Genomic DNA, 16,442 nt, shown 5'->3' with positions numbered 1-16,442 from the left:
GTTACGAAATGAGATTGCTCTTTGTTGCCCAAACTTTACTCTCCAAATGTCTATATATCCTAACTGCTTCATATTATCAAGCAGGAAGGACCTAGTTCTAGACAAAGCTACAGCTCTACTAGACAAAGATTTATCCAGTAGGGGGTCTAAAACTATATTGAAGTCTCCTGCAAAAATAGTTGGCTCTGGAAACAGAAGCAGGTGAGAGAAAATAGTTTTTAAAGCTGACGGGTCATCACAATTGGGGCCGTAGTATCCTACTATAGTAATAGGTGATCCGGCTATGATTACTGATGCGATAACCCACCTGCCACCTGGGTCCACCATCTTTGAGACTAATCTAGCCTTTATGGATTTCTTAAAAAAGATTGCTACGCCCCTAATGTGTGATGTTTGTGAGGTCGATACCCAAAAGTCGATCCATCTATTCTTTTTAACTACTAAGAGTAACTCCCTTTCCGTCAAATGAGTCTCCTGGAGTATAATTACCTGCGCATCTGAGTCACGCAAATATTGCATTATCTTCTCCTTCCTTGGGCTAGTGCGCAGACCGTTTATATTCCAAGAGACGAACCTCAAGTTACTCATAATTGAAAAGACCTCTCCCCATCAACGTCACCATCCTCATGTTAAACAGAGTCCTATGGCTACTCTCACTCTTCATCCCTACAATTCTGCTACTGTATCCACTATTATAACTATTATCACTTTTACAATGACTATCCCCCCAAAAATAGGCAAAAATAAGAGCGAAAGTGAGGAATGTTTTTGTTTTTGCCCAATGCACACCCCCCATGTGCCCTCCCCAACCTCCCCCCTCCCATGGAAAACCCCAACCCTTACCCTACCTATCTAGAAAATCCAGAAGGCAGTGCAGCCCCTCGCTTACTCCCGTCCATAATCGACTAAATCTAGTTGCCATCTGTCGGTTTCGTGCTAGAGAAATATGTACCAACAACTATATATACTACTGAGTATCTTCCCGCAGCATCAATATTACTTCCCTTTACAACAGAATTTTTCCATATTTACACTACACCTGCCCCTGCCCTGATGTTCCCTTATCCTTCCCCATAATCATTAATAGCTCATCTGCAGCCGGGACCGATTTTATATTGTGCATTTTATTTTTGTAGATAACTTTTAATGCCGCAGGGAAAACTAGTTGGGCTACTGCTCCGAAGCTTCTAAAAGCTTCCAGTCAACTACCAAATTCCCATTGTTTATTCAAGGTGGACCTGGAAATGTCAGATCGAATCTGAAAGTTGTATCCCTTCCCACTCACAGATCTCTGCTTAAGGGCCAGATTAAGAATAGTCTCCTTAAGAGAATATGTGTGAAAGTTCACTAAGATCTTTCTTGGCTTGGTTCTTTGGGGATTTTTCTTAAAAGGCTCTCTGTGAATGCGTTGAATGTCCGAAGTAAGCTCTTCCACTGATTGGTCAAGCCTTAAAGACTCTTTCAATAGTAGAATAATGTATTTCTTTACATCTGAGCCTTCACTATCCTCCGGGACATTCAAAATGCGAAGATTGTTACGTCGCGCGTGATTTTCCAAAGTTTCCATCCTCCCGGCCAATATCAAGTCCTGATTTTTAAGCTTTACTATGTCTGCCTTGGCTTCCTCTAAATAAAGAGACAGCTCTGTTACAGTGCTTTCCAGTGTTTCTGTTCTTGTGGTCAAACCACCAATCTTATTATCTAAAGATTCACAGAAACTTCTTATTTCCATCTGGTTTGCTGTAGATGTTTCGAATCCTTTTTTAATATCCGCAGACAGAGAAGCGAACATATCCTGAAGAGAATTAATTGATGGCAAAGCTACGCTGTCCTGACCCTCAGCTCGAGGATCTGAGAGAACAGAAGGTTCTCTCAGATCCTCAGGTTTTTGAGAATCCCCGTGCTGGCGTCACTGCTCTGGCTGGCTGCTCCCTGTATATAATTAGGAGGGACTGTTGAAGAGGTAGATGAGGGACTCAAGGCAGAAGAGAGAGTAGGATAGGGAAGCTTATTAGAGGGTTCGCTTATATTTGAGGGACAATTTGCAACTATATCCCCCTCCATCGTCCGACCCGCAACATCAAAAAAGCGCTCCTTCTGTGCAAGATCTACCACTTTCCAGGACCGCAGCCATGCCGCTAGGTGTGACAGCAGAATCCAGTGAAACCCTAGTAGCCAACACGTTCCCTGAATGATCTTTCCCAGGACCTTGCTCTACAAGATGTAAGACCTGCGGAACGACTTTAAAGTAAGAGCGAAGGGACGGGGTTATTTTAGGACCTGTGTTGTTAGTAGATATGGTATTCTTAACAACCCTTGTAGTTTTATTGGTATATACTCTTTTAGCTTTCACCTGACCCGTTAGAAAAGATGAGACTTTCTTCTTACTCACGAAATTTAACTCAGGGTTAGGTTGCCCAGGCTCTGTGTTTAGAGCTGATTCAGGAGCAGTTTTCACTTTAACTGTTTCTGAGTTAATTCTTTTCTTTTTAGCCCCCTTGCTCCCCTTGGCCCCTCTAACAGTTAAATTAACCTTCCCTTTTGCTTCCACCGAGCCACCAATGAAGCCCACAAGTTCAGAGCAATTCAAGGAAGCACCGACCCCCCCACTGGAACCTCCTACCAGAGTTGAATCCTCGTAGCTGTCCTCTCTCTCTCCTCTCGCTATTCTGGAACAAGCACCAGCAGCGGCTCCGCGCGAGTCTCGAATGAGGCTGCGGATTTTTCTCCCTCGCCGCAGCTCCAGGGCAGCCAAACTCCAATGTCGCAAGCCTGCGACAGCCCGCAGCAACCCGAGAGAAACGGTGCTAATCTGTAGGGAGCGTTGCGGAGAGGCTCGAGACGATGAATCTAGGAAGCCTTGTCCCGCCCCGTCCACACACATGGGTTCGGGCGCGCTCAGGAGACGTTAATGAAAAGCGTGGCGAGGGGAAGACAAAATTAAAAGGTAGCAGGTCCCCCCAGATATCAAAATCACACAGGACCTCCAGAGAGAGCACCCAAACATCAAAAGCGGGCACGGTGAGTATACATTTCAAATTTTTAGCACAAGCGAAAACCACTGAACGGGAGCTCACGAGCGGAGCACCGCGGCAGCTAACTCACTGCCGCCATGTTTTCCCCCCGTCTTTTTTAGATTTTAGAATACGTATGTTGTAGCAGTTTCTAGATTTTCTTAGCAGTTTGAGATGAGGGGAGGATGGATGTTGTCTCCATATCCGTTCATTTACTCTCAGTTTGCGCCTTTCTTCGTTAAGTGCTTTGTTGAACCAGAGGTTTTTATCTTTGTTCGGAATTCTTTTGAGTTTAGGTGGGGCTACGTGGGCAATTAGTTTGGTCATCGTGGAGTGGAGATGCTTCAAAGTAAAATTTGGCTGAATAATAGGTATTGATGTCATCGGATTATCTTAATCAGTACAATAATAGCTCATCATCTCACTAAGACTGGCTTCTACAGTCTTTTCTTTGCTGTCAATTAAACACACCAGATTGAAAAAAACATAATCAAGTAACAAGAGCAAAACCAAAGGCTGAAAGATGATCAACAGGCTTCCACGCTGACATGTTTTCCTTAAATATTTTAGGCAGATGTTATCTTAGTAACAAAAGGTCATCTACTCTGCATGTCTTAGCAAAACGTCATCTTTAGAGTGGTGATCTAATATCTTAACTGCTATCACTGTTCTGTATGGGGCATTAACACTGCTATTCAGGTAAATCATTCCTAGTCCTATGGCGGTTCAGCTTTCACCGGGTTGCACAAGCCCTAGTTTTTGTTTTTTCTAAGTTATGCGATTCGGTGGTCATTTAATATATTTTCAGCAATTGAAAAGGCCTGACACACAAAGTGGAACCGTTTCTAATACTAAATTATAGTCACATAGATTAAGCCTCTGAGATTGGTCTCATATTACCATATCAAGTGTTTAATATTGACCTGCACAAGTATCAGTATTGACTGGCAGGCAATTGTCAATGTAAGTGGATGCGGAGATCAAATAGAACATTGCAAAGTCATCCCACGTATAGATTTAGCTCGAAGACATTTGGTTTTTTTAAATGAAAAATGAGAAAAAGTGATATGTAAAAAGTGCATTTTATTTCTAAAAAAAAGCATCAACCAATGCTTTAGAGTGCTAAAATTGCCCTCTTCCCAGCTTTCAGAAATAGTCAGTGGCGGCTCCCCTGCTAAGGCATTTACAAATAAAATGATAATAACAAGATGTTATTATCCTTTTCTTTTTCCGTGCGACTCAAAGCCAGGTTAGGGTGGGGCGGTGCTGGGCTAGCTGCCATCAGAGGGAGGAGGAGTGGTTTGCATTTTCTAATTGTGCATGATGATTTGACCGGCCCTCTTGGACCGGTCAAACCGTCATGTGCACTTAACATGCCCAGGCTCCCAGTCACTGCCTGAACGGCCAAACAGGCTGCTCATGGCCGCTCAGACAAATCATGAAGCTGGTGATGCAGCGTGGTGATTGGCTGGGAGAGCCTGGGTGCTTCTGGTGCTTAAAGTTAAAAAACGAGTTTCCTTTGGATGGACAACAACTTCAAATATTCACACTCTTCTTATCAATTATCCCAATCACTTTTGGATCCATACAAGTGAAGCACTTATAAATGGCACATTTGGTGGATTTATTCTGCTATTTTGTTGAATCAGTACATTTCAAATAAAAATCACAAATACAATCAGAATACAAAAACTACTTCATTACATAAAATCAAATAAAACCATATTACATCAAACCAGGAGAAAAATACAGACAATACACTATGTCATTCCTGTGTTAATTGGGTGTAATTCATAGACAGCATATAGCACGAATATACATTTCCTGTCTAAAATTTGATGCTGACTGCTACCGAATTTAACAAAATTTAGTTAGGCGTCGACGCGTTTCAGTGGTTTATTTCTATTGGAACCACCTTCTTCAGGACAATCAATTTGTTCTCCTTATATGATATGATTAAAACCAAAGATCTGTTGCAAATCAGACCGGTGCAAAACCGCACTCGGAAGTTGAATTTCGTAACGTTTTCCAATGTGCATCAATATTTTAAATCTTCTTAAAATTCTCTCAGATCTCTCTATAGAATATGGATTGTTGTTTAATCAGTCTTCATAGGTCTAACGTCCTTGTTCGATCTAAAATTTGCTCCACCCTGCTTTATCAATCCAGCAGTTCGATAATGGTCAAACCCAAATATTAAGAATATATTTCTCCCGCTGGCGAGTGTCAATTTATCTTATAGTCGGGTATCCTGTTCGTGGCTCTATTCCAACAAACCGGGCATACCACCGGTACTCGTAACGTCCAATGCTTCTGGTGCTGCCAGTGTGAGATTGAGGATGGAGCAGAAGTGGCGGCAACGTTGACAATAAGTTTATTTTTTTTCATACCCCCCATCACCCCTGGTCCAAGGCAGCGGCAACTAGAAATAGTCAGAGTAGAAAATTATTTTTGGTCACTACAGATTTCACAATTTTCAAAGTAGTGGTAAATATTTCTTATTTTTGTGGTTCGGATCTACTTGCAAATAGTGTTGTGAAGAAGTATGAAACCATGGGAGAACCGGCACAGTTGTACATTTCTGAAAACTGGACTGCATTCTGAACTCCGCAAGAGGTCATTTGTGTTGAATGCTGAAGATTTCCCCAGGAAAAATAATCACCGAAATAAAAACAAATTGTGATAATAAGTACGAGTTTTTGCACTGAAGGTCAACCTAAAGTTGTACAGATGAAAACAAAAAAGTGATGGGTGTAATGCTTGAATTAATCTCAGTCACTTGCAATTACTTAGGCCTCTATTTCCCTCCATCGTTTTTTCCTCAGTGCGATACCCTAAATGCGACAAGTATAGGCAAACTTGGGTCCCATTCTCACTGTGTAACAGGACTTAAAATCTACCTAACTGACAAGGTCTAAGTAGACCAAAATCAGTCTATGGTTTCTTGTTTAGAGGGGACTTGGCCTGGGAGTTTGGGCAGGAATCTTCTTATTGGACCAGGACCGAGGTTAATTTACATATTACAGGGTCCTGACTATGGTGGCATGGAGAGCAAAAAGAATTGACTGGAATGCAACAGAGATTAATTCAAGCAATTCACCCACCGCATTTTTGCTTTACCCAGGCAAGAACGAATATCAATGGCATCTGTCAATATGGAGCCTTAAATGATCCATACATTAATGAGCACAAACAGAATCAATGCCCACAGGATGTAATGAATATCCATTTAAATCTACTGTATTTCGGTCACAAAGACCATAAAAGCACATATCAAAATAATCAATAAAATATATACAATTTCTCCATGTATATTGCACAACTGAGAACATGATTCCGCATTGCAGTGTAGGCAAATCACTTCCAGGGGGACCCCACAACCCATGGTATAATGAAACAGTAAATTATCTAGGGGCCAAATCCTAGTGCAATTCTGCAATGCTTTACAGTAGTTTCTAAAAGCATCAATCTTCAAACTTCATTACAGTGCAAATGTTTGTAATTAATAGTTAAAACCGCTAAAATGACTGAAGATGAGAATGGAAAGGGTAGACTATTACCTTGTTAAAACGTCGCTAAGTTAAAATAGTCCTCCGCACGTGCCACATAGAATTAAGAAAACGGGAAACGGCAAAAACAATTGGTGCGTGGGACTCGTATATTAGTACTCTATATGCTTCGGCACAATGCACAAAGCCCAGGTTCTTGCAAAGTTGAATGAACCAACGCTGGCGAGATAGCGCATATGCAGGGCAAAAGAAGAGAACATGTAGCTCAGTTTCTTCCTTGTAGTTGCAGGCGGGGCATTACTGGAAAAAGTCTTGGACCATTTGGTTGTGTTGGCATGGAGAGGCAAGGTCCCTAATCTGAGCTGCATGTACAATTTCCTAGACAAGGTTGGTTGGATATCATCCAGAAAAGATTCCAGTTTATATTCATCCTTTATCAATAAAAATTATGTTGTTAGTCGGCCACAATGTGGATTTTCCTGGATGGCAGAGAGCCTATGAGATCTATAGGCTCTTACCAATTCCAACCTTGGGACTAGGAGACAAGACTCCTCAGGTGATCTCCATAGGTCCACTTTCCCCAGTTGAGTACAGAGATCCCAAATGTGCTTAAACCAGGGTATTTTGGTAGAGCCAGGGATGCTCAAGAGCTCTTTGAGCTCGGAACGATAAGTGGCCAATTCTGGGGTCACTCAAAGACGGCGCCAAAAAGTCAGAGGTCTGAGAGCCAGCTCTTCATTAATAGGCCTAATACCCAGGTGAAGTCGCAAAGGAGTGAGAGGTGTGCTGGGTGGAAGACCTAGTAGCTGCCTCATGAAATTATTCTCCACTTTGTTCAGACTAGTGCTAGGGCAATGCCCTCACAGTTCTGCCCCATACATTGTGGCACCCCGCGCTTGAGTTTTGTAAATTTCAACTATTGGCCCCACTGGTTTAAATGGTGAGGATCTGTACTGTTTCATAAGCCCTCCCAGTGTCTGTGCTAGCTTAAGGTGGACACCACTCTAGATGCTCAGTCAGAGTGACGCCTAGATAGTCGAACACCGTCACTCTGTCAAGGGGGAAGCCATTCAAATGTGGATTTGGGCGAGATGTGTTAACAGGATTAAACACCATCTACTTGGTTTTGGAAGTGTTTATCTCCAGCCCCCGAGACTTACAGAAGGTATCAAAGCATTCTAGAATGCGCTGGATTCCCATTGCTGTCTTTGAAAGCAGGAGGGTGTCATCAGCAAACATCAGTGCAGGGACCTTGCCCGATGCTAGCCTGGGTGCATCATTATCCTGAACTTTTCTGAGTTGCTCCATGAGACCATTAACAAATAGGCAGAACAGGGTAGGTGCTAGCATGCAACCATGGCGTACCCCCTTGTTAACAGGAAAGCGGGGAGTAAGTTTGCCATGTTTCCCTAATCTCACTTGCGCAAAGTTTTCTTCATGGAGCCTCACCAGAATGTTAAGGAGGTAAGATGGAATCCCCAAGTCTCTGAGTACCTCCTAAAGTTTCTCTCTGGGTACTAGATCGAAGGCCGACTTCAGGTCTACGAATATTAAAAAGAGGCTGCCACCCTCTATTACCACCGTTTTACAGAAGAGAAGTTGGAGTCTGAATATCTGGTCGATGGTTGAGGTGTTTTTCCTGATGCCGGCTTGGTAGGGGCTCGATATCGCCTCTTCTTCCATCCATGCCTGGAGGCGATCAAGGAGAACCCGCGCAAAGAGTTTTTGGGATACATCGATCAAACTGATCGGCCTATGGTTAGTGGGAAGAAGGGGGCAACCTTTTTTGTAAATTGGGACAATTTCTGCCCCACACCAAGTATCGGGGGGGTCCATGCCATTCACAATGGCATTGAATAGGGTCCACAGATATGGTCCCCAGATTGTTGGTTCCTCTCGAAATAAGTCTCCTGGTAATTTAATCTATGCATGGAACTTTGTTGCTGTGGAGCTTGTTTATAGCATTCGTCACTTCATATAAGGTAATCTCCCCCACCACCCTCTGGCATGACTCGGGGGTCACTTTTCGAGGTACAGGAGCTTCAATTTCATTTTCAGAACTGGAGTAGAGGGAAAGAAAGTGTTTCTCCCACACTTCAGAGGCAATATTTGGCTCAATTGCTGGCTTCTCTTGGGTGTCTCCCATGCTCACAATGGCCCAAAAGGACTTCATGTCCTTATTCGATAGTGCATTTTTGAGATGGTCCCATCTGTCCAGTTCCCACATTTTCCTCTCCTGGTGAGTGATCTCTATGTACAGAGCTCGGATTAGTTTAATGCGTGGCCTGTCCTTTGCCTTCACAGCATCCAATAAGGCCTGCTTGGCTTGCAGCATTTGGTGTTAAACCAGGTACATTTGGGCTGAGTATTTGGCCTGCATCGTACTATTGGGAAGAATATGTCTTCCAGTTTTGATGCTAGCTCTTGATGAATTATGGCAACTTTCCCAGCATCCAACATCGGACCCTCTGCAGATAATACCTCCCACATTTTTATCATAGATGGAATTATTAGTTGGTAGACTGTTGCCAGCTTGTAGGGTGACTGTTGGAATTTCTCCCACCTGACTTTCCTTCTGTTATTTGTTAAACTTAGGATACTATTCACAGGTACACAAGTACATGGGGAGTTGGAGAGACCCGCATTCAGTGACTTCAGAACCAAAATCAGGTCATTATGGTTGCTATCCTGCCTCGCGGTAACGTGGAAATCACTGACTATTTGCCATAATCTGGTTTCCACCAGAATGTAGTCCAGCAGAGAAGCTTGGCCTACTCTGTTGAACGTTGTCTGCCCTGGTGTATCCGATCTTGTTCGGCCATTGCATGCTCTTAATGAATGTACTAGAGTGAGTGAGTTGAGCTGTAGATTCCCTGTAGATTGCCCATCTCTGGATAATTGATCCACCGGGGTAAGTAGTGGGGTAGCAAGAGGCATAATATTTTGAGACCTACTACCTTCAGGCTCGACCATCTGTGTTGTATTTATAATATTAGCTATTGTAGCTGACCTTGACCTACTGCTCTTTACCCATCTTGAATCATGCCCCAGTGTTCCAGGAATCCCATCCCTCGTTTGGCCCTCCTCATGTCAATCTACCTCCTCCAGGAATCCGTACCTGTTGTTGACTGGGATGTTAAATAGTAAGGGCCTGGGGGTAACATTCCAACCACCCTCCCTTTGTGGTTTTGTTTGCCATCTCGGGGTTATGGAGGGGATGTAACCGTTTGATGGCGTTTGGTGCTGGATGTGGAAGAACTCCAGAGGGTAAAGTGTAATTCCTGTCGATGGGTCCTGGGGATATGTAATATGGTTGAGTAGGCTGGTCACAGTGTTGGTATTTTTAAAATTAATGACTACACAGTCCCCATGAACTTGTTTTTGTCGGTTTCCCACCCAACCTACTCTCTTGAGTTGTGGTGGGACCGGCATGTGCTTGCCCACCCAACCCGTCCGGAGATATTAGGACAGGAGTGTCCGCCTGGCAGGCCATGTCTATCCCTTTTCCTGGTGAATGGGAGAGATTTGAATTAGAATTAAGTGGTATATTCACCCCTACTGCTATCAGTTTATCTAAATGGTTCATTAAGGGAGCCAGTTCCTCTCTCACAATCACTCTTAAATGATTCTTCAATTCAGTCATCAGGTCTGATGCCCACGAAGGGGAATTCAGGCCTGCTCGAGAGGATGGGAGGCTATGTTGATTTTGTTCCTGCCCTTCGCCCTTCTCAATGGTGACTACAACTTCCTCACAGACTTTCTTTCTTTTTGATCCTGCCTCAGACGTTTGCTTTCGTTTCCCATTCTTTGGGATGCTAGTAGTGGTCCTTGCTCCTCGGGTGGCTTTCCTGGTTGGGACATCACAAGGTGGTGGTGGAGAAGGTGAGTCTACTGGAGGAGTTTGGGAAGGAATTAAGAGGGAAGGTGGGTCAGACTTTGGAATACATAGGTCAGGTGTAAGTGACAATCTCCTTTCTGTCAGCTCGATTTCTGTGCTAACCACTCCTATGGCTCTCTGCAGCATTATGTCAATTGAGGTTGGGGGAAATGTTGGTGCACTGGTGGTTTTTGTTTTGGAGAGGCATGCACGTTTCCCAATTTTACTGTCTAGTATAACTATAGCACCTGACCCACAGATTAGCGGCACCCTTACGTGGTTCTACAGCAAGTGCTTCCAACTTAAGATAATACTGTATCAAAAGTGATGCTGCCACTACCCAAGCCAAAAGGTAAGTTTTAAACAACCATCATGCATTTAGGTGTCCAAATCTTTCTAAGAGCATCTGACTTCAGCAAGAATGCCAATTTCGGGGGACCAGGCACGGGTGGTATATCGGGGATGTGGTGTTGCAGTCAATGAAACCCCAGTCTTGTTGGCAAATGAGGTTGCAGTTCCCCTCCGGCTAATTTCTTTCCTCCCCCACCACATCAGGAGTCAAGCTGTGACGTTTTAATTCTGGGTGCACCCCCGCGGTGTCCAGCAGGTTTGGGAGTCAAATAATAAAAAGGGGGGTGAGTCTGCGCCTCACCTCAGCACGTGAGATAACTTAGGGGGGGCCCCAACAAGAAGGGGATCATCCAGCGGCCCTATCATCGGGGGCTCAGTTGGGATGACCTATGTTCCTTGAATGGGGCGAATCCACCACAGGCAAACGGCAGCAGATGCTGGTGTCCTCCACAGCACCCAGCGCAATCTTCCCATAGCGCGCCAAACAAAAAGAAACCTTCACCCGCTCTGGCAGGCCAGCGCGTTTCTGGCGTTTCAGACACACAGGAGCCCCGTACCTGTCATTGCTGTGGAGCAGAACTCAGGCTGGCTCCCGTCGCAGGCTCTCTCACTGTATCCTAGGGCTGGGCACACCGGACGCCGCCGTCGCAGCACTGCCGGGGAAAGGTCCGGGCTGGGCACGCTCCTGTCGATGTTCGGCCCTCTCGGCTCCGTCTTCCGATGTCTTGGAACACCCCCGTCCCATACATGATCCACTGCCGCACTTTCACTCTGGCTCTGATACAGCAACTGAAGTCCCACAGTCTAGGCAGTATCAGTATGGATGGTTTTACAGCATAGTATTTCAGTGTGTTGGCGAAGGTACTGTTTGTAGTTAGTGCTGTTGGTGGATGACGATGTGTTTGGTTCCTCGGCAGAGCTGGATGACAGAAGACAGCAGCACCAGGGTATCAGTATTCTATCTAATGAATATCAGTAAGGAGGGCCAATCATGATCCTCATTGAGCCTAAACAGTACTGAACATCAGTGCCCCAGCTGGTAAAGAATGTGAATGTCTAAAAATATTTATGCAAAAACAACAGTTGATGGACAGAATGCAGAACAATGTCATACATTCACCCCAGTACAGAGATCTGGGCCTAAATCCATCGTTTTTTTGCTCACATTTATATATCTGAAAACAAAGCAGAATCCTTGGGACCTGAGTACTAGTAGTCCTGTTGAGGCCCAAATTAAACAGGTTGAAACGCGTCGGCCAGACATAAAAAGAAGCCCTTTTCCATCTAAACTCATGTGTGAAAAGAAATAATTGTAACACCTGTCCATAGTATAATAGGGTGGAATGACATGTACCCTGAAAGGTGTTGACACAAGGGTTATCTTGATTATTGTGAACTGCGAATCGTATATAATTTTTTGTTTTCCAAAGGTTGTTTCACAGCACTACTAGTACTCAGGTCCCAAGGATTCTGCTTTGTTTTCAGATATATAAATGTATTGTTTGCATATGTGTATATTATCTACTGGCGGTCGCCAGTAGATAGTTATAGTTAGGACCGAGTTCCCATAGGAAATCTGGAAATTCTATTTTGAATAACTTTGGCGCCGGTTGACTTATCTTCGTGAAATTTTCAAAACTAATGGGGCGCTCCACTCAGCTCCTACCCTGAAAGTCTCGGGGTGATTCGTCAAGCGGGGGCTGAGAAAAAAGGGGGGTCCCAAAACGCATTTTCCCCATGCATTTTCCCACAGGACCTTTAGTCGAAGGTACAGCCCCAACGGCTGAACAGAATTACTTGAAATTTGGCAAAGAGGTAGTCCTGAGGTCAGCCTTTTGCATATATGGTGTCAATCTGTTCAGTAGTTCCTGAGAAAATTGCAGTTAAAAGTACATAAATATCTATATGCGCGCACCGTGCACGCACGATGCACGCACCAAATGTCCGCGAGCGTAATTCTGATTGGTGGTTAGATGTCAGTCAACATTCCAATCGGTCGAAATCAGGAAGTGTCGGACGCCATTTTGTGTGTGACAGTGAAAAAGAAAGGTCGAGAACGTGAAAAGGGGGCAGGGTAGAGAGTTCCTGACCCCCTAGCCTTTGTCAGGGGGTCCCTGAAGGACCCCGAAGGGTGAAAAAAACACCGTGAAAAACCCTTAAAAAAAAAACATTTTAAACTGTTTATAAGTTTATAGAAGATATTACCTATGCTGTTCAACTTTATCCAAATTTTAAAAAAAAGAGCTGAGCCATTCCATATTACAGGATACAGTCAATCTATAACTATATACATAGGTAGTTTATTGTAAAATAAATATATAAAAAATATAATAATACATACATAAATTAGCATTTAAAAACCCTTACAAATTCACTAAAAGAACCATAGGTTTCACACACGTTATAGTTAGAAATTAGCATTTAAAAAACCTTGCAAATTCACTTAAAAAACCATAGGTTTCACACACGTTATAGTTAGGAATTAGCATTTAAAAAACCTTGCAAATTCACTGAAAAAACCATAGGTTTCACACATGTTATGGACATTTCACTCGTAAAAAACCATTGAAATTCCCCTGTTTTAGTTAGTTCAGCTAACTATAACTCGCGCGACCGCAATCCACTGCTGATGATGTCACATATTACATCACTCATGACATGGTCAGTGACATCACTGATGACATCTCAAATGACATCACTGATGACATCACTGATGATATCATCCAGTGAATATGAGTCTTTCTGAAAAATAACTATTTTTTATATATGTATATCTAAAGGTTAATGGAAGAATAAATGGGTAAATAAGTGTCTAAATGGATGGGTTTTTTTGTAAAATTAATTGTATAACTGACTTATTAACATTATCTTAGTGAATACAGTGATGTAATATGTGACGTCATCAGCAGTGGCTTGCGGTCGCGCGAGTTATACTTAGCTGAACTAACTATAACGGGGGAAATTCAATGGTTTTTTACGAGTGAAATGTCCAGCTAACTATAACATGTGTGAAACCTATGATATTTTCAGTGATATATATATATATATATATATATATATATATATATATATATATATATATATATCAAACCACAGGTTGCCCCTTCATAGAAACGCACTCCACAGTGTTTCAGGAAAAAATCCTTTTATTTTGGTAAAACGCCTCCAGACGCTGTCAATCTCTTCCGCTGTACCGTCGATATGGCCTGACGCGTTTCAAAGACTGGATGCTTCTTCCTCAGAGGCTCGACGAACAGTTATGCGTCTCTAGGCACACCTCCTTTATGCAAATACCACGCCCTCAGATGAGCAAAGGATTCTGGTTCTTGAAGTGTGCCCATGTTTCAAACCCTGTATGGGCGCATGTTAATTAATGCTGGCGGTTTAAGTTCAAAGGCCCTCCATGGGCCTCAGCACCCAGAGGCATCATAAATCCACAAACATTGTCCCGATACTGAGACCAGGTAAATACCGGGCCCCACGGCCCCCGCCATCACGGGGTGGTGCGTCTCTCGCGGCAAGGGCTGCCGCGTATACATCAAACCACAGGTTGCCCCTTCATAGAAACGCACTCCACAGTGTTTCAGGAAAAAATCCTTTTATTTTGGTAAAACGCCTCCAGACGCTGTCAATCTCTTCCGCTGTACCGTCGATATGGCCTGACGCGTTTCAAAGACTGGATGCTTCTTCCTCAGAGGCTCGACGAACAGTTATGCGTCTCTAGGCACACCTCCTTTATGCAAATACCACGCCCTCAGATGAGCAAAGGATTCTGGTTCTTGAAGTGTGCCCATGTTTCAAACCCTGTATGGGCGCATGTTAATAAATGCTGGCGGTTTAAGTTCAAAGGCCCTCTCGGCTCCGTCTTCCGATGTCTTCCAGTCTTTGAAACGCGTCAGGCCATATCGACGGTACAGCGGAAGAGATTGACAGCGTCTGGAGGCGTTTTACCAAAATAAAAGGATTTTTTCCTGAAACACTGTGGAGTGCGTTTCTATGAAGGGGCAACCTGTGGTTTGATGTATACGCGGCAGCCCTTGCCGCGAGAGACGCACCACCCCGTGATGGCGGGTGCCGTGGGGCCCGGTATTTACCTGGTCTCAGTATCGGGACAATGTTTGTGGATTTATGATGCCTCTGGGTGCTGAGGCCCATGGAGGGCCTTTGAACTTAAACCGCCAGCATTAATTAACATGCGCCCATACAGGGTTTGAAACATGGGCACACTTCAAGAACCAGAATCCTTTGCTCATCTGAGGGCGTGGTATTTGCATAAAGGAGGTGTGCCTAGAGACTCATAACTGTTCGTCGAGCCTCTGAGGAAGAAGCATCCAGTCTTTGAAACGCGTCAGGCCATATCGACGGTACAGCGGAAGAGATTGACAGCGTCTGGAGGCGTTTTACCAAAATAAAAGGATTTTTTCCTGAAACACTGTGGAGTGCGTTTCTATGAAGGGGCAACCTGTGGTTTGATGTATACGCGGCAGCCCTTGCCGTGAGAGACGCACCACCCCGTGATGGCGGGGGCCGTGGGGCCCGGTATTTACCTGGTCTCAGTATCGGGACAATGTTTGTGGATTTATGATGCCTCTGGGTGCTGAGGCCCATGGAGGGCCTTTGAACTTAAACCGCCAGCATTAATTAACATGCGCCCATACAGGGTTTGAAACATGGGCACACTTCAAGAACCAGAATCCTTTGCTCATCTGAGGGCGTGGTATTTGCATAAAGGAGGTGTGCCTAGAGACGCATAACTGTTCGTCGAGCCTCTGAGGAAGAAGCATCCAGTCTTTGAAACGCGTCAGGCCATATCGACGGTACAGCGGAAGAGATTGACAGCGTCTGGAGGCGTTTTACCAAAATAAAAGGATTTTTTCCTGAAACACTGTGGAGTGCGTTTCTATGAAGGGGCAACCTGTGGTTTGATGTATACGCGGCAGCCCTTGCCGCGAGAGACGCACCACCCCGTGATGGCGGGGGCCGTGGGGCCCGGTATTTACCTGGTCTCAGTATCGGGACAATGTTTGTGGATTTATGATGCCTCTGGGTGCTGAGGCCCATGGAGGGCCTTTGAACTTAAACCGCCAGCATTAATTAACATGCGCCCATACAGGGTTTGAAACATGGGCACACTTCAAGAACCAGAATCCTTTGCTCATCTGAGGGCGTGGTATTTGCATAAAGGAGGTGTGCCTAGAGACGCATAACTGTTCGTCGAGCCTCTGAGGAAGAAGCATCCAGTCTTTGAAACGCGTCAGGCCATATCGACGGTACAGCGGAAGAGATTGACAGCGTCTGGAGGCGTTTTACCAAAATAAAAGGATTTTTTCCTGAAACACTGTGGAGTGCGTTTCTATGAAGGGGCAACCTGTGGTTTGATATATATATATATATATATATATATATATATATATATATATATATATAAAAAACACAGGTTGCCCTTGAGAGAAGCCACACACTGCGGGGTTACAGCACACCACTCAGCAGGCGGCAGTGAGGTCGACAGAGCGCACACAGTCCAAGCGGCAAACGCGTTTCGAGCTCCCTCGAACTCTTGATCACTGGCAATATGGAGGCAGGAAGCAGTGCTGAGAACAACTGTCTTTATTAATTACAGAGTCCCACCCCAATGGGCGTTGCGTAAAGTGGCATGCTGGTCCTGGTAGTCCAAAAAATATAGCCACACTC

Source organism: Triturus cristatus, chromosome 12 (assembly GCF_964204655.1).
Source record: "Triturus cristatus chromosome 12, aTriCri1.1, whole genome shotgun sequence".
NCBI classification, from domain to species: Eukaryota; Metazoa; Chordata; class Amphibia; order Caudata; family Salamandridae; genus Triturus; species Triturus cristatus.
Note: the sequence above shows the minus strand (reverse complement) of the source record.